General features: G+C 34.3%; 1 non-coding gene across 1 annotated transcript; it reads left to right on the top strand.

The window, feature by feature from the left end:
* Positions 1 to 19,921: 19,921 nt before the first annotated feature.
* On the top strand, positions 19,922 to 19,995 carry TRNAN-GUU. Its single transcript has one exon. It is a non-coding gene; the product is annotated as a tRNA-Asn (tRNA).
* The last annotated feature ends 6,374 nt before the right edge of the window (positions 19,996 to 26,369 follow it).

Genomic DNA, 26,369 nt, shown 5'->3' with positions numbered 1-26,369 from the left:
TGTGGGCGACGATCTACCGAGACGAGAATCCACCGAAGCTTCCTTCTTCTCCAAGTAAGTTTCAGCCACCAACAATCTCCTAGAGATGAAGAACTTCGGCCACCAACCAAGCTCCAAGGGTTGCTAGGAAACAATGTCACCTTTCTCTTCTTCTTCTCCAAGCAAAATCTGGCCGCCAAGATCTCTCCAAGAAGATGATGCCGCCAGCTGCTTAAGAAGAAGAATAGGGGAAGAGGAAGAAGAGAGGGCCGACCACCACCAAGGAAGAGAGGAATACTAGAGGATATCTTTTTTGTGTTGTGAGGTGGCGCACCTCTACCCTCTCTTTTATATTTCTTGGTCTTAGCAAATAAGGAAAGTTTTAATAAAAACTTCCTTATTTTCCTTGCCATGAAAAGGAAAATTTAATTAAAAATTCCTTTTATTTATTAATGTGGCCGACCCCTACAACTCTTCCGAACAAGGAAAGTTTTAAACACAAAATTAAAACTTCCTAATTCGTTTCCAAAAATTTTTAAATAAAAATTTCTCTTTAAAAATTCCCTTCATGGTTGGTTATAAAAGGAAACTTTTATAAATTAAAATCTCTCTATTAAAACACGTGGATTATTACAATAAGGAAAGTTTTCTCCAAAATTAAAATCTTCCTTTCTATCTACAAATAAGGAAAGATATCAAATCTTTCTCTTAATCTTTTATAGAAACTATAAAAGAAAAGATTTAATTTTAAAACTCTCTTTTAAAATCATGAGGATGGCTACAAAAAAAAAGGTTTTATTAAAAATTAAAATCTTCCTTTTAACTACAAATAAGAAAAGATATCAAACCTTTCTCTTACTCTTTTATAGAAAGCTATAAAAGGAAAGATTTAAATTTTAAACTTTCTTTTAAAACCATGGTTTCCACATAAGAAAAGATTTTAAAAATTAAAATCCCTTTTAATTTAATTATGGCCGGCCACGTAAGCTTGGGTTCAAGCTAGGGCCGACCACCTACTTGACCCATCTAACCTTGGTTTGGCCGGCCCTAGCTTGGGCTCCAAGATAAGCTTGGCCGACCACCTTAAGGTGGGTAAGAAGGTGGGTATGGGTGGGTATAATACTTTATAATTAAGAGGCTACGACAGGGACCGAGAGGAGGAATTGGTTTTGGTCTCCCAATGAAATTGGTTTCGCCCCGAAAACCCAACTCGAGTTCATCAATAATATCTCATTTCACTAAAAAGTTATTATTGAACTACCGCACCAATCCCATATTACTATATGGGCTCCTTCTTATCATGAGTGTGTTAGTCTCCCTGTGTTTAAGATATAGAATGTCCGCTAATTAAATGAGTTACTGACAACTCACATAATTAATATCTAGCTCCAAGAGTAGCACCACTCATCTTCATTGTCATGTCGGACTAAGTCCGCCTGCAGGATTTACATGACAATCCTTATGAGCTCCTCAAGGGGACATCATCAACCTAGATTACTAGGATACAGTTTCATTCTATAATCAACAACACACCATATTAATAATATCATTTCTCAACTTATCGGGCCTATTGATTTATCGAACTAAATCACACCCTTTGATAAATTAAAGAAATGAATATTGAGTATATGTGCTTGTTATTATATTATGATTAAGAGCACACACTTCCATAATAACAAATGTCTTGTTCTTTTATGCAGTCAATATAAAAAGAACTTATCTTAAATGGTCTTGCTCAATACACTCAGAGTGTACTAGTGTAATTTTATAGTCAAGATAAACTAATATTAAATTACACTATGACTATTCTAATGGTTTATTCTATCCATCTTAGTCGTGAGCTACTATTTATAATTTATAAGGAATTGATAACATGATCTTCTGTGTGTAACACCACACACCATGTTATCTACAATATAAATTAATTGAACAACTACACTTAGCATATAAATGTAGACATTTGACCAATGTGATTCTTTATTTCAAAATAAATATTTACAAAAAGCTAAGCTTAGTATACACTCTAACACTGACAGGGGTAAATACGATCGATATATATCGTATTTTAATTCTGTGAATGAAATTAATGCTCACAATATGGGATGGTATCTATGTTCGAGTGACTGATGACGGCAATAGCATGTGAGCAAGGCAGTTCAAAAATTTGAAACTCCCCACAATTATAATATTTTATTTCCAAATCAATAATAAATGAAGCACCTCATGTCTCTACTTCCATTTCAGATTGAGAGTAGGGGTGGACATTATATCATCTATCTTTCTCTCTCCTTGAATCTATTTCTTTGATAGCATGAGGTGTCAAAGCAACATACCATTTCGAAGCTTCCTCCCTACGATTAAAGAACTATTGAGCTATCTTTCTTTTGGTATTATCAATTAACTTGTTTATGAGAAGTTCACGTGTATGCTTGACCCAAGCATTTAAACTCTCTATATAATTGGTGGTTAGCATTGTTTACCTTCTTCCACTAAAGTGTACATTAGCCCATCTTTTAGGGTCAATGTCCTGAAGTCACTTATGGGCATCTAGATGTTTTTCAAGCATGAACTTCATTTTCATATCATATTAGAGTGTTGTGTTTGCTCGTACTACTGCCCAAAATAAGCCTAAAACTAACCTACTGTCAATATTTGTTATCATATTGCAAGACATGTGGTGGCTGTTAGAATGTATACTAAAAGCCTAGCTTTTGGTATAAAACATTTATCTAGAAATAAGAATTACATTGGTCAAATGTCTACATTTGTGATAAATGTAGTTGTTCAATTAATTTATATTGTAGATAACATAGTGTGTGGTGTCACACACAGAAGATCATGTTATCAGTACCTTATAAATTATAACAGTAGCTCCGACTATGATGGAAAGGAACAAATCATTGGAAGGTCGTAGTGTAATTAGGTGTTAGTTTATCTTAACTATATAATTACACTAGTACACTTAGAGTGTATTGAGTAGGACCATTAGAGGTCGTTTCTTTTATACTGACTTTATAAAGGAACAAAGACCTCAGTTATTATGGAAGTGTGTGCTCTTAATCCTAATATAATAACAAGCACATATATTTGATATTTATTTCTTTAATTTATCAATGGGTGAGATTTAGTTCGATGAATCAATAAGCCCGATAAGTTGGGAAATGATATCACTTATAGTGTGTGTTGTTGATTATAGAAGGAAACTGTGTCCTAGTAATCTAGGTTGAGAATGTCCCCAAGAGGAGCTCATAAGGATTGTCATGTTAAACCCTGCAGGTGGACTTAGTCCGACATGACGATGAAGTTGAGTGGTACTACTCTTGGAGCTAGATATTAATTAAGTGAGTTGTCAGTAACTTACTTAATTATTGGACAATTGTTATCTTAAACACAGGGAGACTAACACACTCATGATAAGAAGGAGCCCAAAATGTAATTTGGGATTGGTGCGGTAGTTCAATAATAGTTCTCTAGTGGAATGAATTATTATTGATAAAATTAAGTTGTGAGTTCAGGGCGAGCACGGGATGCTTAATTTTATCGAGAGACCAAAACCAATTTCTCCTCTCGGTCCCTATCGTAGCCTATAATATATAGAGATTTATACCCACCGCATACCCACCTTCTTACCCATCCAATGGGGCCGGCCGGGCTAGCTTGGAACCCAAGCTAGGGCCGGCTAAGACCAAGTGGATGAGCCATGTAGGTGGCCGGCCAAAGCTTGGGTCCCAAGCTTAGGTGGCCGGCCATTAGAATATTAAAAAGGATTTTTATTAAAATTATTTCTTATGTGGATATCATGATTTTAAAAGAGAGTTTAAAAATTAAAAATTTCCTTTTATAGCTTTCTACAAAAGATTAAGAGAAGAGATTAATCTCTTTCCTTATTTGTAGTTTAAAAGGATGGTTTTAATTTTTGGTAAAAACTTTCCTTATTTGTAAATCATCTACATGTTTAAAAGAGAGTTTAAAATTTGAAATCTTTCCTTATTTGTTGATTAAAGGAGGATTTTAAATTTTAAGAAAACTTTCCTTTTTAATCATGTTCATGATTTAAAAGAGAGTTTAAAATTAAATATTCTCTTTTATAAGTTTCTACAAAAGATTAAGAAAAGATTTGATATCTTTCCTTATTTGTAGATTAAAAGAGATTTTAATTTATAGAGATAACTTTCTTTTTATCCACATGTTTAAAAGAAAGATTTTAATTTATTAAATTTCCTTTTTATAAACCAATCATGAAGGGATAAAAATTATTGGAGAAATTTTTATAAATTTCCGGAAGCAAATATGGAAGTTTTAATTAGTGTTTAAAATTTTATTTACTTGGAGATATTATTTGTTATGGCCGGCCATTGAAATTTGAAAAGAGAACATTGTTTTAATTAAATAAATTTTCCTTTTCAATGGCAAAAGAATTAAGGAAGTTTTTATTAAATTTTCCTTATTTGCCAAGACCAAGGATTATAAAAGAGGGGGTAGAGGAGGCTTCAAGGCTAAGGACTCTATTCTATTTTTCTCCCTCTTTTCCTTGGTGTGGTGGCCGGCCCTTCCCTTTCTCTTCTCTCTTCTTGTTGTGGCCGAAATCTATCATCTCTTGGAGCTTAGAGGATGTGGCCGGATCAAGGAAGGAGAAGAAGGAGAGAAAGCAAGCATCCCTTGGAGCTTGGTTGGTGGAAAATTCTTCATCCTTTGAAAGTTCTTGTGCTTGGCCGAAACTTGAAGGAAGAAGGAAGAAGGTGCCTAGGTGGTTCTCATCTCGGAAGATCGTTGCCCACACTGTTGGTTGCTACTCGGAAAGCCTAGAGGTTCCACTGTACAAAAATTTTGTACAAAGGTCTGAACCTTTTCCTAGCTACCATGTGTTCTTTTAAATTAAATTTTGGATCGTCTGCGGAACTTAACACGTTTGATCCAAAACTTAATCTATTTGTTCTTTTAGGTTTTGACTTAGATCCCCTGCGGAACTTAACACGTTCGACCCAAATCACCTTAAGTTATTAATTCCATTAAATATTAATTTCCATAATTGGTTCCCAGTACTGACATGGCGAGGCACATGGCCTTCTTGGATATGGGAGCAACCACCACCGACTAGACAAAACCTTTTATAGAAATCTAATATTTAATTTCCTAAAATAACTTTAGGTTAACTGAAAAGAACAATCAAATCACAAGGAAAAATAAAACAAAAGAACACAACTTTGAAAAACATATTCGAAATACTAGAATCGTAAGCCTCTTGTATTTGGTATTATTTCCATAAATAACTAGCATGATGCGGAAAGAAAAATTACTAGTTATACCTTTTAGAAAGACCTCTTGATCTTCTACCGTATTCCTCTTCTAACCTCGGACGTTGTGTGGGCAACGATCTTCCGAGATGAGAAACCACCAAGCACCTTCTTCTCCTCCTAGCTAGGTTCGGCCAACACAAAGAAGCTTCACCAAGGACGAAGAACAAAATACCAACCAAGCTCCAAGGGATACAAGCTTTCTTTCCTTCTTCTTCTTCTTCTCCAAGTAGTATCCGGCCACCACAAGAGCTCCAAGCCAATAGAGAAGGTTCGGCCACCACCAAGAGGAAGAGAGGAAGAGAGGTTGGCCGGCCACAACACCAAGGAAAAGAGGGAGAGAAATAATAGAGGTTGTTCACCATGAAGCCTTCTCTACCCCCTCTTTTATAATCTTTGGTCTTGGCAAATAAGGAAATTTAATTAAAAACTTCCTTAATTCTTTTTCCATGAAAAGGAAAAATTTATTTAATTAAAACAATTTTCCTTTTCTCAATTTACATGGCCGGCCACACCAAAGCTACAAACAAGGAGAGTTTTAATTAATTAAAACTTCCTAATTTGTCTCCAGAAATTTATAAAATTTCTTCAATAATTTAATCCCTTCATGATTGGTTTATAAAAAGGAAATAAATTAAAATCTTTCTTTTAAACATGTGGATAAAAAGAAAGTTATCTCTAAAAATTAAAATCTCTTTTAATCTACAAATAAGGAAAGATATCAAATCTTTTCTCAATCTTTTGTAGAAACTAATAAAAAAGAATTATTAATTTTTATACTTTCTTTTAAATCATGAACACGGTTAAAAAGGAAAGTTTTCTTAAAATTTAAAATCCTCCTTTAATCAACAAATAAGGAAAGATTTCAAATTTTAAACTCTCTTTTAAACATGTAGATGATTTACAAATAAGGAAAGTTTTTTCCAAAAATTAAAACCATCCTTTTAATCTACAAATAAGGAAAGAGATTAATCTCTTCTCTTAATCTTTTGTAGAAAGTTATAAAAGGAAATTTTTAATTTTTAAACTCTCTTTTAAAATCATGATATCCACATAAGAAATAATTTTAATAAAAATCCTTTTAATATTCTAGTGGCCGGCCACCTAAGCTTGGGACCCAAGCTTTGGCCGGCCACCTACATGACTCATCCACTTGGTCTTGGCCGGCCCTAGCTTGGGTTCCAAGCTAGCTTGGCCCCATTGGATGGGTAAGAAGGTGGGTATGCGGTGGGTATAAATCTCTATATACTAGAGGCTACGATAGGGACCGAGAGGAGGAATTGGTTTTGGTCTCCCAATGAAATTAAGCATCCCGTGTTCGCCCCGAACACACAACTTAATTTCATCAATAATAATTCATTCCACTAAAGAACTATTATTGAACTACCGCACCAATCCCAAATTACATTTTGGGCTCCTTCTTATTATGAGTGTGTTAGTCTCCCTGTGTTTAAGATATCGAATGTCCACTAATTAAGTGAGTTACCGACAACTCATTTAATTAATATCTTAGTCCAAGAGTAGTACCACTCAACCTTATCGTCATGTCGGACTAAGTCCACCTGCAGGGTTTAACATGACAATCCTTATGAGCTCCTCTTAGGGACATTCTCAACCTAGATTAGTAGGACACAGTTTCTTTCTATAATCAACAACACACACTATAAGTGATATCATTTCCCAACTTATCGGGCTTATTGATTTATCGAACTAAATCTCACCCATTGATAAATTAAAGAAATAAATATCAAATATATGTGCTTGTTATTATATTAGGATTAAGAGCACACACTTCCATAATAACTGAGGTCTTTGTTTCTTTATAAAGTCAGTATAAAAGAAACGACCTCTAATGGTCCTACTCAATACACTCTAAGTGTACTAGTGTAATTATATAGTTAAGATAAACTAATACCTAATTACACTACGACCTTCCAATGGTTTGTTCCTTTCCATTATGGTCGTGAGCTACTGTTTATAATTTATAAGGTACTGATAACATGATCTTCTGTGTGTGACACCACACACCATGTTATCTACAATATAAATTAATTGAACAACTACATTTATCATAAATGTAGACATTTGACCAATGTGATTCTTATTTCTAGATAAATGTTTATACCAAAAGCTAGGCTTTTAGTATACACTCTAACACACACAACGTCCGAGGTTAGAAGAGGAATACGGTAGAAGATCAAGAGGTCTTTCTAAAAGGTATAACTAGTAATTTTTCTTTCCGCATCATACTAGTTATTTTTGAAAATAATACTAAATACAAGAGGCATACGATTCTAGTGTTTCGAATTTATTTTCGATATAGTGTTCTTTTGTTTTTCTTTTCCTTGTGATTTGATTGTTCTTTTCGGTTGACCTAAAGTTATTTTAGGAAATTAAATATTAGCTTTCCTTAAAAGGTTTTGTCTAGTCAGTGGTGGTTGCTCCCATATCCAAGAAGGTCATGTGCCTCGCCACGTCAGTACTGGGAACCAATTTTGGAAATTAATATTTAATGGAATTAATAACTTAGGTGATTTGGATCAAACGTGTTAAATTCTGCAGGAGATCCAAGTCAAAACCTAAAAGAACAAATAGATTAAGTTTTGGATCAAACGTGTTAAGTTCCGCAAGCGATCCAAAATTTAATTTAAAAGAACACATGGTAGCTAGGAAAAGGTTCAGACCTTTGTATAAAATTTTTGTACAGTGGAACCTCTAGGTTTTCCGAGTAGCAACCAACAATTGGTATCAGAGCTAGGGTTTTGCCTCTGTGTATTTGGTATTAGTTTAATTATACACATGTCATACATAATTTAGGTAGGATAATAGTAGGATGTGCTAACTTTGTGGATGCAGGATCCAACTATTATGGTTTATAGTTATTATGTGTGTGATTGGACCCTTGAACATGTCAAGGGCATTTATTGTGTGTGCATGATTGTATTATAAAATACAGCAGGAGCTGTATTTTGTTTTATTAGGATTTTATTTTTTGATCTAGTTTACATGTACATTCTTTCGAGGAATATAGGATCGAAAATTGTAAAATTCTATTTATGTTGCGGATCGAATCTTGTAAGGCATGGAACCTTTTTGAGGACCAGAGGCGCAGCGGAACAAGGAGCAAGATGGATGCGACAACTAGACCCCGTGGTGGTGGCCAAAGAAGGCAGCAGCTAGGGTTGGCGACACACGGAGGACAGCAATAGATAAAAGTCATAATAGTTGAAAATTAGTTTTTCTATTTATTGCTTTTTATGCTGTGTTGTGTGTGCTTGTTAGTATGCATGTTAGGTAGACTAGCATAGGCAAAATTCCTCACTTTAAATAACTAAGTGGGAGAGGGATTTATTTTAAATAAATTCCACGGTCTCCATTACTGGTTTATAAGTGATGCAACAAGCTTGCGCGTTGGCTCTGAGTGCCTTCCTCCATATCGGATGAGCTTGTTTGCGGATCACTAGATTAAACTTCCATTTTGGATGACTATAGGAAGTTAATTAAGAGCGTGTGATCTTCCCCATCGGAAGGGGCATAATCTTATTAATGGACTTAGTGTCAAGTAATGGTATACACTTAGGCACGTCTAATAGTATCCTCCCCATCGGAGCCACTGCTATTATTTGTGTGACCGAAGAAAACCAACTATTAATTTGTCAAATAAATAGGTTGACAAGATAATAAAATTAAAAACCCCTCTTACAAATGTTTGATTTTGTATACGTCCACACTATCATGGCATACAAAATTCACGGTGTTTGAGGTAATTTTATTTGTCATAAAGATTTATTGACAAGATAATTAATGGGTAAAACCCTCCTCTTACAAATGTTTAAATTTTGTATACGTCCACACTATCGTGACATGCAAAATTCACGGTGTTTGAGGTGTTGGTGAATTTAAATAATATTGTTTGAGGAATCAATGTTATTTTAAATTCAAAAAAAGTTTTGACCAAATATTTGATCAAAGACAGATCAACTATTAATTTTATTCGTCATAAAGTAAAGTTGACGAGATAATAAAATTAATGAATAAAATCTCCTCTTCGATTTTGTATACGTTCACACTATCGTGGCATACAAAATTCATGGGGATTTTAAGGAGTTGATCTTGACCAAATATTTTTGTGATTCTTAGGATTTAAAATGTTTGTCAATCCCCTAGTAGTCATACTATAGAAAAGACTTAGTAGTCTCAATTGTAATGATTGAAAATAGGACTTGGACATTAAGGTAGACTGTCTTCTTAGAATTAAGAATAATATAGGTGTATTTAATTCATTAGTTGAAACATGTTTAGTGGTGTTATCTACTAGAACCTGGAGTGTAGATACAGATGCCATTAATCATGTCCACAATTCATTGCAGGGTTCCAGGAAACCCGGCAACTAAATGAAAATTAAAACACCGTCCACATGGGCACTACTGTAAAAATGGTAGCTGTTGCAGTGGGAGATGTTTATCTTTTGATAAGAATAAAACATGGATTTTTGAGTAATTGTCTTTACGCACCAAGTTTAGAAAGAACTAGTTTTCAGTTTCTAAACTATTCAAAGAACTTGATATTCTGTCTCTTTTAATAACAAAGTTGTTATTAAGAAAAAGAGGGAAGTTATTTCTTCTGGTACATTGGTTGGCAATTTATAAATCCAATAACTCTCATGATGCAACAAATGGAAATTAGTAACACATCTTCTAACTTTAAGAGAAAGTAACCTTCGGAAATGAACAAATTATATCTTTGGCATCTAAGGCTAGGTTATATTAACTTGAGTAGGATTCATTGGTAGCTGATGAACTTTTGGGTTCATTAGTAGTGGAAATCTTTCCAACCTGCGAGTCTTACTTGGAAGGAAAAATAACCAAGAAGCTTTTAAGTCTAAGGGGTATGGAGTCAAAGATATGTTGAAATTGGTTCATTCTGATTTGTGTGATCCTATGACTATCCAGACAAGAGGTAGTATTGAATATTTCGTCTATTTTATAGACAACTATTCAAGATACAAATAAATTTACTTAATGTACCGCAAGACTAAGTACTTTGATTAGTTCAAAGAGTACAAGGCTGATGCGGAGAAATGTTAAAGTAAAAGTCACTATGGTAAGATCGTAGTGGCAAGTACCTCTTGGGAGAATTTAGGAGTCACTTATCAGAAGTAGGGATTCAATCCCAACTAACTGCACCTGGTACACCCCAACAGAATGGTGTAGAAAAAGGAAGGTATAGGACTCTTATGGAAATAAGTAGATTGATGAGTTATTTAGAATATTACCAAAATCATTTTAAGGATATACTCTAGAAACGGAAGTGAATATAGTACCTTCCAAAGACAGAACTCTCTACTCATATAGAATTGCTGAATAGGCGTAAGCCTATTTCGAAGCATATTCGGATTCGGGTAGTCCAGCACATATGCAGAAGAGAGACAACGATAAGTTGGACAGGAATTCACTTGTTTGTGGGTTATCCTAGAGAAATGAAAGTAGGTTTATAGTTTTAAAAATCAGAAGGTCATTGTTAGCATCAATGACCGATTTTTAGAAAAGGACTATGTAATAAACCATGTGCCCATAAGAAAATTTGTTCTTAAGGAAATAATAAAAGACATGTCTAATCTAGTACCAACTGTACAAGATGAGATACCACAAGGAAACTGCAACACGTATCACAAATGATACACAATTGCAGAAAGTGTCTTGTCGTAGTGGGAGAGTTGTTAGGCAACCTAAAAGGATTCATGTTTTGGGAGAGTTTTTGGACTCGATCCCTGGAGGACATGAACCTGATCTCCGGACATATGACGAAGCACTCCAAGATAAAGATGCAACATCTTGGCAAAGAGTAATGAATAACAGAATTAGAATATATGTATTCTACTAAAATCTGGAAGCTTGTAGAAACACCAAGTGGTGTAAAAGCCTTTGGGTGTAAAAAGGTCTATAATAGGAAAAGAGGGATAGACAGGAAGGTAGAAACTTTCAAAAGCAAGGCTAGATGAAAAAAGAAACTTTTTCACTGGTAGTCATGCTTAAGTCTATCCGGATTCTTTTATCTATTTGGCAAGTGGATGTCAAGACAGCATTCCTTAATGGAAGTCTTGAAGAAAGCATCCATATAAAGCAACCAGAAGGGTTCATTGTAAAGGGCTAAGAGCATCTTGTGTGCAAGCTCAATCAGTCTATGGACTGAGGCAAAGCTTCAAGGTCTTGGAATATCCAGTTTATCAAAGTAATCCAGACCTATAGATTTATTGAGTAAATGGATAAGTCTTGTGTATACAAAAGGTGTGATGAAAACGTGGTGGTGTTTCTTGTACTATACGTAGATAACATTTTTGGTAGTTGGAAACAATATCAAAATGTTGTCAGAAGTAAGGGTATGGTTGTCCAAATAATTCGATATAAAGGACTTGGGAGAATGTATATATTTTTGAGATCAAAGTAATAAGGGATCGCAAGAAATATATATATATATATATATATATATATATATATATATATATATATATATATATATATATATATATATATATATATATACTTATCAAGGCTTAATACATCGGAAAAATCCTTGCTCGTTTTTAGCATGTAAAACTCCTAGAAAGGTTTCTTACCTTTTAAGCATGGAGTGTCTTTATCTAAAGAGATGTCTCCGATGACATCAAAGGAGATTGAGGACATGTAGGCAGTTCTTTATGCTTCGGTAGTTAGACAACCTAATGTATGCTATGCACAAGATCAGAAATCTGTTTTGCCAAGGGCATAGTTAGCAGATATCAAAGTAACCCTAGACAAGGACATTGAACTGCAGTAAAGCATATATTAAAAGTACCTTAGAGGCACTAGAGATTATATGCTAGCTTATAAGGCAGTTAATTTGGTTCCTGTAGGTTGCACGGATTTTGACTTCCAATCGAATAGGGACAATAATAAGTCGACCTCGGAGTTTTGTGTTTACTTTAGGAGGAAAAGTCATAACTATGGAAGAGTGATAAGCATAGGTGTTTTTCTGGACTCCACCATAGAAGCTGAGTATATGGCAAACCTCTGAGGTAGCCATAAAAGCTGAATGACTTAAATAACCTCAAGATAGACTTAGATATGATTTCTAGTTTGTCCAAAGATTATTACAATTTATTGTAATAATAATGGTGCAGTAGCAAACTCGAAGAAACCATGAGTCTATAAGGCAAGTAAACACAATAGAGCGCAAGTACTATCCAATATGAGAAATTGTATAACGAGGAGAAGTTGTTGCCGCCTAGATTGCATCAGATGATAACCTAAGGTCCTTAAGGCAAGAGTTTTTTGAAAGGCATGGGAATCAGATGTATGGCAGAAGATATGGCAGCTTAGTCTTTTAGTATAAGTGGGAGATTGTTAGAATGTATACTAAAAGCCTAGCTTTTGGTATAAAACATTTATCTAGAAATAAGAATTACATTAGTCAAATGTCTACATTTGTGATAAATATAGTTGTTCAATTAATTTATATTGTAGATAACATGGTGTGTGGTGTCACACACAGAAGATCATGTTATCAGTACCTTATAAATTATAAACAGTAGCTCACGACCATGATGGAAAGGAACAAACCATTGGAAGGTCGTAGTGTAATTAGGTGTTAGTTTATCTTAACTATATAATTACACTAGTACACTAAGAGTGTATTGAGTAGGACCATTAGAGGTCGTTTCTTTTATACTGACTTTATAAAGGAACAAAGACCTCAGTTATTATTGAAGTGTGTGCTCTTAATCCTAATATAATAATAAGCACATATATTTGATATTTATTTCTTTAATTTATCAATGGGTGAGATTTAGTTCGATGAATCAATAAGTCCGATAAGTTGGGAAATGATATCACTTATAGTGTGTGTTGTTGATTATAGAAGGAAACTGTGTCCTAGTAATTTAGGTTGAGAATATCCCCAAGAGGAGCTCATAAGGATTGTCATGTTAAACCCTGCAGGTGGACTTAGTTCGACATGACGATGAAGTTGAGTGGTACTACTCTTGGAGCTAGATATTAATTAAGTGAGTTGTCAGTAAGTTACTTAATTAGTAGACATTTGTTATCTTAAACACAGGGAGACTAACACACTCATGATAAGAAGGAGCCCAAAATATAATTTGGGATTGGTGCGGTAGTTCAATAATAGTTCTCTAGTGGAATGAATTATTATTGATAAAATTAAGTTGTGTGTTCGGGGCGAGCATGGGATGCTTAATTTTATCGGGAGACCAAAACCAATTCCTTCTCTCGGTCCCTATCGTAGCCTCTAGTATATAGAGATTTATACCCACCTTCTTACCCATCCAATGGGGCCGGCCAAGCTAGCTTGGAACCCAAGCTAGGGCCGGCCAAGACCAAGTGGATGAGCCATGTAGGTGGCCGGCCAAAGCTTGGGTCCCAAGCTTAGGTGGCCGGCCACTAGAATATTAAAAAGGATTTTTATTAAAATTATTTCTTATGTGGATATCATGATTTTAAAAGAGAGTTTAAAAATTAAAAATTTCCTTTTATAGCTTTCTACAAAAGATTAAGAGAAGAGATTAATCTCTTTCCTTATTTCTAGTTTAAAATGATGGTTTTAATTTTTGGTAAAAATTTTCCTTATTTGTAAATCATCTACATGTTTAAAAGAGAGTTTAAAATTTGAAATCTTTCCTTATTTGTTGATTAAAGGAGGATTTTAAATTTTAAGAAAACTTTCCTTTTTAATCATGTTCATGATTTAAAAGAGAGTTTAAAATTAAATATTCTCTTTTATAAGTTTCTACAAAAGATTAAGAAAAGATTTGATATCTTTCCTTATTTGTAGATTAAAAGAGATTTTAATTTATAGAGATAACTTTCTTTTTATCCACATGTTTAAAAGAAAATTTTTAATTTATTAAATTTCCTTTTTATAAACCAATCATGAAGGGATAAAAATTATTGGAGAAATTTTTATAAATTTTTCGGAAGCAAATATGGAAGTTTTAATTAGTGTTTAAAATTTTATTTGCTTGGAGATATTATTTGTTATGGCCGGCCATTGAAATTTGAAAAGAGAACATTGTTTTAATTAAATAAATTTTCCTTTTCAATGGCAAAAGAATTAAGGAAGTTTTTATTAAATTTTCCTTATTTGCCAAGACCAAGGATTATAAAAGAGGGGGTAGAGGAGGCTTCAAGGCTAAGGACTCTATTCTATTTTTCTCCCTCTTTTCCTTGGTGTGGCCGGCCCTTTCTTCTTCTCTCCTCTTGTTGTGGCCGAAATCTATCATCTCTTGGAGCTTGGAGGATGTGGCCGGATCAAGGAAGGAGAAGAAGGAGAGAAAGCATGCATCCCTTGGAGCTTGGTTGGTGGGAAATTCTTCATCCTTTGAAAGTTCTTGTGCTTGGCCGAAACTTGAAGGAAGAAGGAAGAAGGTGCCTAGGTGGTTCTCATCTCGGAAGATCGTTGCTCACACAACGTCCGAGGTTAGAAGAGGAATACGGTAGAAGATCAAGAGGTCTTTCTAAAAGGTATAACTAGTAATTTTTCTTTCCGCATCATACTAGTTATTTTTGGAAATAATACGAAATACAAGAGGCATACGATTCTAGTGTTTCGAATTTGTTTTCGATATAGTGTTCTTTTGTTTTTCTTTTCCTTGTGATTTGATTGTTCTTTTCGGTTGACCTAAAGTTATTTTAGGAAATTAAATATTAGCTTTCCTTAAAAGGTTTTGTCTAGTCGGTGGTGGTTGCTCCCATATCCAAGAAGGCCATGTGTCTTGCCACGTCAGTACTGGGAACCAATTTTGGAAATTAATATTTAATGGAATTAATAACTTAGGTGATTTGGATCAAACGTGTTAAGTTCCGCAGGAGATCCAAGTCAAAACCTAAAAGAACAAATAGATTAAGTTTTGGATCAAACGTGTTAAGTTCCGCAGGCGATCCAAAATTTAATTTAAAAGAACACATGGTAGCTAGGAAAAGGTTCAGACCTTTGTACAAAATTTTTGTACAGTGGAACCTCTAGGTTTTCCGAGTAGCAACCAACAGTGGCAACAGAAAGCATGATGGACAGTTAGGGAGACTTTCCTAACTGCTAATATAATTTCACGATGTCTATCTGGTACTATACTGATTGACTGTGCATCAATAATACAGAATCTCTTCGTATGATCCAAAAACCACTCCCATGCAGACCCACATTCAACTTCAATGATTCCAAAGACTACTAGGAGGACATTGTCATTAACATCAATTGTTGTAGCCATCAACAACACATTCGGATACTTCCCTCTTAGATGTGTGACATCAATTCTGATCAATTTGAGTAGATAAGACCTGAATACTCTTCTACAAGCTCCAAAATTTCAAAAATAGCATGGGAACTGATTATCCCCATTCTTATGTAGTGCCACATAAATTTCAAGATCCCTAACTCTTAACTAACGTAGATATAATGGAAGATCTCTATATGCTTAGTCATAATATCCAACGACCTTCTTTATCACTTTCTCCTGAGCTATGTATGCTTTTCTGTATGATATGGTCACTCTAAACCTAGCTTTTATATATGATATAATCATATTTGGTTTGTATTGTTCATTAGCAACAAATTGCTCTTCAACAAAAGGCACTACAAAAGAGGAAGAGCATGCTTGGTGATTAGCACTTTCCCTAATAGTGACACATTGATGTTCCTTTACATATTTCGTAACACTGAACTCTACATCCCCTCGGGCAACTACTCTCCATGTACATAGTTGATTGAAGCAACCAACTTTTACTTTATTTTTTCGGGTGTCAACTAGGTTATATCTCATATGTTTAACCATGACATGTTTCATAAGTGCATTATTGAACTCTTGTCGAGACGGAAAAATCTGTCTAACACAAAATTCATGCTCATTTGTTGCCTCTTCAATTGACCTTTGGAGTAATCAAGAATTTAGAATATATGGATCATCAGCTATTAGGAACTCCTCTTCTAAGTCACTGTACTGCTTTGGGGAAATTTCATATTGTCATATGTATATCATCAGCTAAAAATTTTTATACATCTATATTGTATTGCAATTCCTCTCCAATTCAGGTATAATGCCCTACCTCCTCACTCCAAGTAGGCTCAAAGTAATCAACAAGTGTTGTACAAAGATTCAGAACCTCATCTTCTAGAATACTTGCTTCTTCATTTAGATTAAATGTTAAAATGCTGCTTGCATTTTTATTTGTGTTTTACAGACCACTATACTCAGAAGATGATGGAATATTTGTTCTGGATAATTCTTTTACATTAGCTCCATGTCTCATGCAAGATTTTGCATCAAGTGTATTCCATATCTCAGAGAAAATTTCTTTAGTAATATGATTGCTCATAATAAAAAAAAAATAAAAACTAATTTAGCAAAGTTATATCTACATAATCAAGTGATGTTGTACATACTAATTTAGTAAAAACCAAGTAACATTAGATATAGTGTATATGAGATTTTCATAATTTATCAGTGGTGGTGACAGAATTTGACTAATAAACCTAGGATTTTGTAATTTTGTATATTTTCAGCCATTAGGAAGGGTTGAGCAAGAAAAAGGTATATATGCTTGGGCCTGATATGGATGATATCGGGCCCAACGTAGGCCTGATATCATCCAATATCAGACCCACATTGAAGCAGAAACTTCTCGTAATGTTGTACCACGACTGAGAGCCCTAAATAAGTAATGAATAGCACAATTTAACTCTTTGCAACACCAGAAACTCACAATATGTTAAATGAGTGTAATCAAACATGTTTAGGCCTATCAGTGGATTTTGGTCAAAATTCACTGATGAACCTAGGGTAATTGGATTTATACAAATTCCAGATAACTATAAAGGGTTGAGCGAGGAGAAGATAGATATGATATCAAACTAAAATTTTGATCAAGGAAGAAAGTGGGCATAATATGATCGCATATCAGGCCCAACGTGCTGATACCTACCATATTAACCTAACTTGCATGAGCAAGGTCTAGCTGTAATCTAGCATCACAGTGGAGCATCTTGCAAACCAATTAAGTAATGGAATACATTATATTGCAGGCGTTGTTCAATATTTATTCCCCACACATCCAATGATACCATAAACACAATTTTTGTCATCACCCTTTGCTACAAAAGTACAATTTTTTTTTTACAATACAAACTTATTTTACAGTAGTAAATTTATATATACATCACTAAATCTTTATCTATCTTCTTCTACTAATTTCACTCTTGCTAGAAATTTGTCCTCCAACGCCAAGGTTCTTAATCGATGTTGTCCTTTGAACTCGTCTCTTGAACCTCTTACAACAATATCCCTTAACCCTAAATACTCTATTACAATCCCGCCAAACAACACAATGACATATGACAAGCAGAGGAAGTTCATGATCGCTTCGTGTTTATAAGACCAAGAAGAGGAATTGGAGAAAGGGTGAGACCACGTGCATCCGAACCACAAATTCATTTTTAATTAAAAATATGATTTGGATGCTTGAAAATTTGTGAATAAAAATAAGCGGTTGGCGGGAGGGGTAAAAGGGGAATCATAATTTTTTGGGGGTGCCCTTTAGTATAAATAGAAGTTATACGATTTTGAGAACATATAAAATGTATGAACTAGCGGCATGTCTGTTACACCGATATTGTTACTGAGAACGTTATAGTTTATCCTGACTTTAGCCTGACGACCGACATTGGCTGACAATGTTAAGAAAAAGGCTATAGTAATGGGGAAAAAAATAGGAAGACAATCGGGAGACACGAGATAAGCTAGACATTAACTTGGGTTGGATCCGTCTTGTTGAGAACAAAATTCACAACAACTGCAACTATGAAAATTAGCAAGAGACTCCTTTGACTCTGATGCTAGTATAATGATCAAAATTAATTCTGTTAAATTATCGGCGATCATAATTATTAAATGATTATTATTTATAATTGATTATAATTTTTAATCTTTAAATTAGTGACTGATAATTTATAATCTAAAATTTTATTTAGTTGCTATTTAACAAAAGAATTTTATTTTGATTATTAAATCCATCATTAATTTAAAGTTTGATGTAGTATTATTTCTGAGTAGTAGAGAGCATAACATGCTTCTGACCCGATCCCTCGTGAACACAAGGATCGAGATAAAGGAATCCCAATGTCGTTCTCAGACCCTGCGATTCCTCATGGCACGACTGTCTAATCTCTTGTAACTTCTCTAATAATTTTAGTTTCACTATTTATTATTTATGTTATATTGATAAAATACATAATACTTACACGGGCGGAATAATGGAAGACCATATTAGAGAATGAATTTAATGATTTAAAGAAAAAGTCTGAGATAAGTAATATATATTGTATTCAATTTATTCTTATAAATTAAGTAATTAGTTATCATTTATGTAAGAATAGTATGTTGCAGGAAGATATAACTAAATTTTATTGCTATTTTTTTTTCTGGATTTGCACTATATGCTAATGCTTGGCATAATTGTTGTAGTAAAAGGTAAAATTATCTCAGTGATTATAAGGAGGTACATTGAAAAGCTATAATTAGCTATTATAGGAAAGTGCTTGGGCATAATGGAATATTATAATATCTATAGATAGATAGGTATACTCATATAAATACATATATTTGATAGTTTGTTAATATTTTATATCGTTATTTTTACTTCGTTTTTTTAGAATGATGTTTTATTTTTACCATAGTGCTTCATTAGTTAATTAATTAGATATGATATTATGAAGATTAATGTGTACCTGATGCTTAATTACATTCAGTACAATCGGTCACTAATTTAATTGTTGGAAAAAATTTTGACCGTTAATTAACCATCAATTTTAAAATCAGTCGCTAATTTAATATCCGATTTTACAATCAGTCGTTAATTTAATTAAAGATTAAATTTACAATCGGTCACTATTTTAACGATCGACTCTAAAATCCATCCTTAATTTATGATCGTAAATTTAAGCGGTCGCTAATATAACAATCAAAATTAATTTCGTCTTTAGGTTGACATCACAAATTATAATCTCTCGCGACTTAACCATAATTATTAAGTGCTCATAATTTGATGTTAATTAACGAACAAAATAATATATAAATATAGTTAATTTATGATATATTATAATTTCAATCAAAAATTAATAAAAAAATGTATTTCGATTGTTTCATAATTCATTTATTTTTAACATGATGCTTCAAAAACTTATGTGTTCATTAACTATATTAGGTGTTTTATCGACTGAATAAGTTTTCAATAGTTAATCAACGATTTTAAAATTGATCACTAATTTAACAATAAATTTTACAATCACAATTAATTTAATGATGGAATTTACATTTGATCATTACTCGATTCTAAAATTAATCGTTAATTTAAAGATCGATGGCTGTAACGTTCATATCAAAAGTGTGATATGAACAAAGGAGACAGACTTGACATTTTTCTAGGCAATTTTAAAAGTATTTTACATTAATAAACTTTAAATTATGATGCGTAATTTGTTAATTATTAAAATTTAAGTTTGTCCTTTCATATTTGTCATTTTTTTTCTAAACCAAATATCATCTACACTTAAATTACATTTTATTAGAAAATTTAAAATTATAAAGAAACTAATAGATGTATGCTGGAATAGCTCAGTTGGTTAGAGCGTGTGGCTGTTAACCACAAGGTCGGAGGTTCAAGCCCTCCTTCTAGCGATCTTTTTACAACAAGCTCCAATGCAAAGTGAACAAAATCATTTTTTATATATAAAAATTATTTCCAGCGCATGAAAATTAAGGACAAAGTTAATTATTATCAAGAAAAATACTAACTAATAATCAATTTTAAAAAAATCTAAAAGATACTGATCCTCCAAAGCTACTTCAGCCCATGCCAAATTCAGTTGGAATATCAACAGTGGAACCTCCTTATCATGGCTCCAGCGAGAGGGAGCTCTTTTGTTAAATATTCACGGAGCTGCTTTCTTTGTAATTTTTTATTAAATATTTTTATTTCTGATTAAAAAAATAATTATATTAAAATATTTAAAAATATAATTTATGATTAATAATCTGTGAATTTATATTTTATTTCTCATTAATAATTTATGAATTTAACTTTTATTAAAATTTAATTATATATAATGTAGAAGAATCAAAATTTAGTTTGCAAGTGATCGAGCCCGTCCATTTAAAATTTGAACTGGCTTATTTAATCATTTCTCCCATTGTTTCCGACTTCGTCTAGCTTTCCCAAAGTAAATAAATGTTTTCCTGGCCTATTCTCCAACTTTGATTTAAAAAATAAATATATTAAAATATTTAAAAAACAATTTGTGATTAATAATATGTGAATTTTAATTTTATTTCTAATTAATAATTCATAAATTTAAATTTTATTAGAATTTAATTATATATAATGTAAAATACAAAGTGAAAGAAATACATATAATAAAAAGTGTGGGGTATATGAAAAATTAATTAAGAAATTTTTTAATAGTGGATAGATAATGTATAATTTTTTATTCTTAACGTAACATAAAATATGATAATAAAAGAGTTCTTGGAAAGATTTCCCTTCGGTCTCATTGTCAAGCCGTATCGTTCCTGCATTAGAAAGTCAGGAGAGGTTGAGTTTTATAATAAAGAAATGAGAGAAGATGAAGACATCAATTAATATCTTACTCAATCATGCACATGGAAAATGAATAAAAATTTGAACTGGCATATTTAACCTTAAAGGCAAAAGCATAGAGAATCCAATTTTACCCCATCCATTCAAATCAGAAGCTGAACGAGAGCATGATTCTGGGCAATTTAATCATTTCTCTCATTGTTTCCATCTTCGTCTACCTTTCCCAAGTAAATAACTGTTTTCTTAGCCTATTCTCCTCTCCTACTCTTCTTTTTTTTTTTTTTTTTTTTTTTTTTTTTTTTTAAGGTCGCGGAATGAAGATGAATGAAGGAAAAAATAATAAAATATTGAGAGAGAGATTGAGTTTAACCTCCCATAAAGAGATTGTAGAAGAAGAGCCAAGTCTAGAGGGAAAAATCCTAATGGTTTAAAGTTATTATGGTCATAGAAGGTTATAACTCCTGTGTATATTTTCTCTAGGATTAACTAATTAATTGAAAAGGGACCATGTGATCTTGAAGTTACAAATTTGAATCGGGAAAATAACCTTGTGTCAAAATGCAATAAGGCTTCATACAATTAAGATCTAATCCTTCATACATCAGGCTATTAATTAATTAATTAATTAATTAAACATATTGTCAATTAATTTTAACTCAAGATGATTTATTAAAATTAGCAATAGCAACCGTCGAGCAGATCCATGCATCTGAGAGCAAAATAGGCATATAAAATCTTATTATTTTATTAAAAATATGGACGATTTAACAAAATTAAAAGTCCAAAATTAAATTATGTTATTATTATTTTTTTATGCTAAAAATAAGTTTAAAATTTATTAATAATTTTCTTATATACTTAGCGTTGCTTTTCTGAATAGTCTTAGTCTACTTAACCTTGAATGACTCAAAAGATGCTCTGTCATCTCCTCAATCTTGAGATTAATTTGTCCAAGATGTGGAATAGGAACTAAATCTAGTATCCCGAATGAGTTCACCCATAAATAACTTCGAAAGAGCTCAAACGTCATGTTTCTTGATCGATTGTATGCAAATTCTACTTGATGTAAAACAAGATCTCATTGCTTTAGTTTGATTCGTGTGAGAGATCTCCGAAGATTTCCCAAGTTCCAATTTACTACTTCAATCTTACCATCAATTAAGGGTGATAGATGCAATTGAAGGTTAGCTTCGTCACTAGCATTTCCCATAAACTTTTCCAAAATGATTAACAAATTTAGTATCACAATATGGAATAATGGTTTGAGGAATACTATGTAAATGCATAATCTCTTAAAAAAAAGAGGGTGGCAATCTGAACAGCATTCATGATTTTTCTGCACGCTACGAAGTGAGTCATCTTGGAGAATTAGTCCACCACAATTGGAAAATAATCTACGGTTCGTTGGGTGCGGGGTAAACTCAATACAAAATTTATGCTAACCTCGCACCAAGGGGCTTTGGGAATAAGTAAGGGAGTATACAAACCAGCATTGGTGAGGGTTCTCTTAGATTATTGACATACACAACAACGGTCCATGAAATGAGCTACGTTATTAGTTAGCTTGGGCCAAGAGAAGTCAGAAGAGATAAAAGCTAATGTCTTATCTTGACTGAGGTGTCCTTCGTTATGCAATTCTATGATAATATGATGCCTTAAGAATAGTCAAGAATGCATAATTGTAGTCCATGAAATAGATAACCATTGAACGAAATAAAATTATTACAAAACCCATCAATTACTATTGGACAAACAATCTGTCAGAGATATTTGGGACTTTGTCGAATTTAAATTATACGAAATTAAATTCAATTTATCTGTTGAGGCTGCTAGTAGGGGCTAGTGTCTGCAAGTGTCGAATGCAGGCTTCACAGTGGTCGAGGGAGCATCTGGCAAGAGTCCGGCTGAGCAAGCGAACTTAACGATTGGCCGTGTGAGAGGCCGGTCGGGCGAGTTAGCCAAGCAAGTAGACGACCGACCGAGCTGGGGACTGGTCAGGCAAAGAGGCCAAGCGGGTGAGCCGAGCGACCGAGTGAACGTGGGGTCGAGCGAACGAAGTAGCCAAGTGGCCAGTCGGGCATAACAGCAGAGCGACTGAGCAAGCGAAAGGGCGGTCGAACGAATGGGCAATCAAGTGATTAAGCGGCCGATCGAACTGGGTGAGTGGTCGGGCGAGAAGCCGACTGGGTGAGCTGAATGACCGACTAACTGGAGGCCGAGCGAGCTTGAGGCCGGCAAGGTAGACAGGCCGAGCGAGTTTCTACCGGACGAACTAAACAATCGGGCAGGCGAAGCGTAGAAATTGGTCGGGCGAGCACACTGAGAGAGCAGTCGCTCAAGCACACTAAGTGAACCGAGGCCTGCGATGAACAGTAGTTTCCTTGAAACAGATTCGTTCCACCTCCAGATGTGCTTTGAGACTTTCTCGGATCGTCTATTTCCCAAGATACAACGGTGAACCATGATTCCCACCAAGCATAGGTGGTCATGGTGAGCTGAGTGATACCCGATTGCTATCACAGGCACTCCGCTGAGCAAAAGACGCACGACAAAGAAGGGGAACATAGGTGGAGAGCTCCAACTTTTTGAGCGTGTAACTTTTTACCTGTGGTCGTAGCCTCCTTATATAGGAGCTCAGATCAATGGGTAGCGTTAATGATCGTTTAATGACCATTATTCGCTAGCTATGAAACGCCAACGTTTCATCCGGCTGCATTAATATTTATTTAATGCATCGGTTACATAATGTTGGTTTACGTAACAAAATGTTGGTTATTATATTCCACTTGGGTAAATTTTGCTTCGACCGGTCTGGCATTCGATGCTCACAGGTCGTGTCCACACACAAGTCAACATGATTCAGTGCAATCCAGACCCTGGATTTGCACCCCCCCCCCCTACGCACCCACACGTGAGAGAGAGTCTTCCCCATACATTTGTTTACATCATCAATACATGTGAATTAATATAAACCAACCAATATACCTTAAAGCTTCCAATGTGGGACTAAAGTTTCATTCACAATGGAGCTTCATGCCTCTCCACCTATTCTCCATTCACATATATCCAACAATCCCCCCACATAAATGGAGATATGGTATGTGATAGTATTCAGTAGTTGAGTCCAATATAGGACAGGTAGGTTTTACCCTTTAAACCTTCCCTTGCGAAGATCTGTTTGTTTACTGGCTAATAGTAGACACGATGTCCTTGAACTATTCTGCCGTCTATGTAAACATTGACATATCTTATCCAATACTCTTCCTGATACAACTCAGTTCTCATGAATGTGTTCGTTCTTGGCCATGAACACGCCTAGTTCTGTAAGAAGTTCTAAGAATTGTGTCTCCAATTCTCTTCAAAGCAGCCCCACTTCTTTCTCACATTGGTGATCTATTAAGAGTATTCCACATTACTCTTCTTGGATCATTAAAAGTCGTGTGTTTAACCTCCATCCTTCACTAATTCATTGGATCGTTCCCCCACAGTAAGCAACTTTGTCAGTATAATTAAGTTGTCCCTTTGAACCTAGTTCTTGGGATCTCCAGTCTACATAAGTTGGGTTTCCTTTGCACCAACATTTCTTATCGGCATCAAATCCATCCCTCACGATGAGCTTGCAACTAGCTATCAGTTTAATCCCTTGGTTAGCGGATTCGCTAGATTATCCTTTGACTTCATATAGTCAACAACGATAACTTCCGTTGAGAGTATTTGTCTAATGGTATTATGTTTACGACGTATATACCTAGACTTACCATTATACAAATGACTCTATACCCGACCGATTGCTGAATAACTATCGCAATGTATGCAAATTGTCGGCACAAGTTTCGACCATTTTGGAATATCTTCTAAGAATTTTCGTAGTCATTCAACCTCTTCACCACACCTATCAAGAGCTGCAAACTCAGATTCCATCGTGGATCTCGTTATTACTGTTTGCTTAGAAGATTTCCAAGATATGGCTGCACCTCTAAGAGTGAATACATATCTACTCATAGATTTAGAGTCTTTTATGTCAGATATCTAGTTCGTATCGCTATATCCTTCAATCACAACAAGATATCTCGTATAGTGCAGTCCATATTCATGAGTATAGTTCAAGTACTTCAGTACTCTTGTTATCTCTTTCCAGTTCTCAACACCGGGATTACTCATGTATCTACTCAGTTTACTTACTGCGTAGGCTAAATCTGGTCGTGTACAACTCATCAAATACATCAAACTTTCAATCACTCGAGAGTACTCTATCTGAGAGATACTTTCACCTCAATTTTTCGATAGATGTTGACTCATATCTATCGACATTCGTGCCAACATAGTATCACCCTTGGTGAATTTCTCAAGAATCTTATCCATATAATGGGATTAACTAAGAACAAGTCTTTTTGTTGTTCTAAGAATTTTTATTCCTAGAATCACATCAGTTAGGCTCATGTCTTTAATGTCAAATCTTAAGTTCAACATATCTTTAGTGAATTTGATTATCTTATCATTACTCCCAATAACAAGTATGTCATCTATATATAGGCATAAGATGACATAGTCATTCTCTATGAATTTGATTTTTATGCCGGCGAAGACTTCGACTAGTAGAAGGATCGAATGGAGTCCTACCTCCAAACTCAGTTTGAGATGTGGATGATCATTAAGACTGGCATCATACTTCCACTCGACGACACGGGAAAACCAGTTTCATGTGAGAACTGGGATGCTAGCATAATCAAGAAGGTTGAGGTCAATGCCAAAGCAACCTACACCCTTCAATGTTGTCTAAAAAAAGAGGAGCTGAACTGAGTTAGACCATTCTCAAGTGCCAAAGACTTATGGGAGAAGCTGATTGAATTGTATGAAGGGACTTTAGACACAAAGGTAAGTAAAAGGGATCTAATTTTTAATAAATTATATAACATTAAATTACAGGAAGGCGAAATAGCAAGTCAATTACATGCACGCATCCAAGACCTCCTCAACGGTCTCCACGTAATCGGACAGAAGGTGGAGAATCGAGACATAATCAGGTATGCGTTAAAAGCTTTTCCAAGGAATACCTTGTGGGCATCCATGGTAGATGCTTACAAGGTCACCAAGGATAATTAAATTAGATGAACTTTTTTTGAAATTTGAATTACATGAACATATTAATACACGCTCTGCCAAGAAGGGTATTGCCTTGATTGCAGGTACAAGCAGAACCCAGGAAGCAAAAGCAAAGCGTAAAACCGAACCAGAGTCCGAAGAAGAACCGGACTCAGAAGATGATGACGACGAGATAGAAGCTGAACTCATCAATCTAGTACGCAAGCTCTATAGAAAGAAGAAGGGGTTCACAAAGAAGGATATCAAGAAGGTGGTTCAGTCCAAAAAGGTACAAACGAGTCCAAAGGTAAAATTTGAAGTAACCTGCTATGGGTGCAATCAAAAGGGACATGTCAAGGCAAATTGTCCAAAC

The sequence above is a fragment of the Zingiber officinale genome, chromosome 9A (genome assembly GCF_018446385.1).
Source record: "Zingiber officinale cultivar Zhangliang chromosome 9A, Zo_v1.1, whole genome shotgun sequence".
In the NCBI taxonomy this organism is placed as follows: Eukaryota; Viridiplantae; Streptophyta; class Magnoliopsida; order Zingiberales; family Zingiberaceae; genus Zingiber; species Zingiber officinale.
Note: the sequence above shows the minus strand (reverse complement) of the source record. Positions and strands in the feature narration are given on the sequence as shown.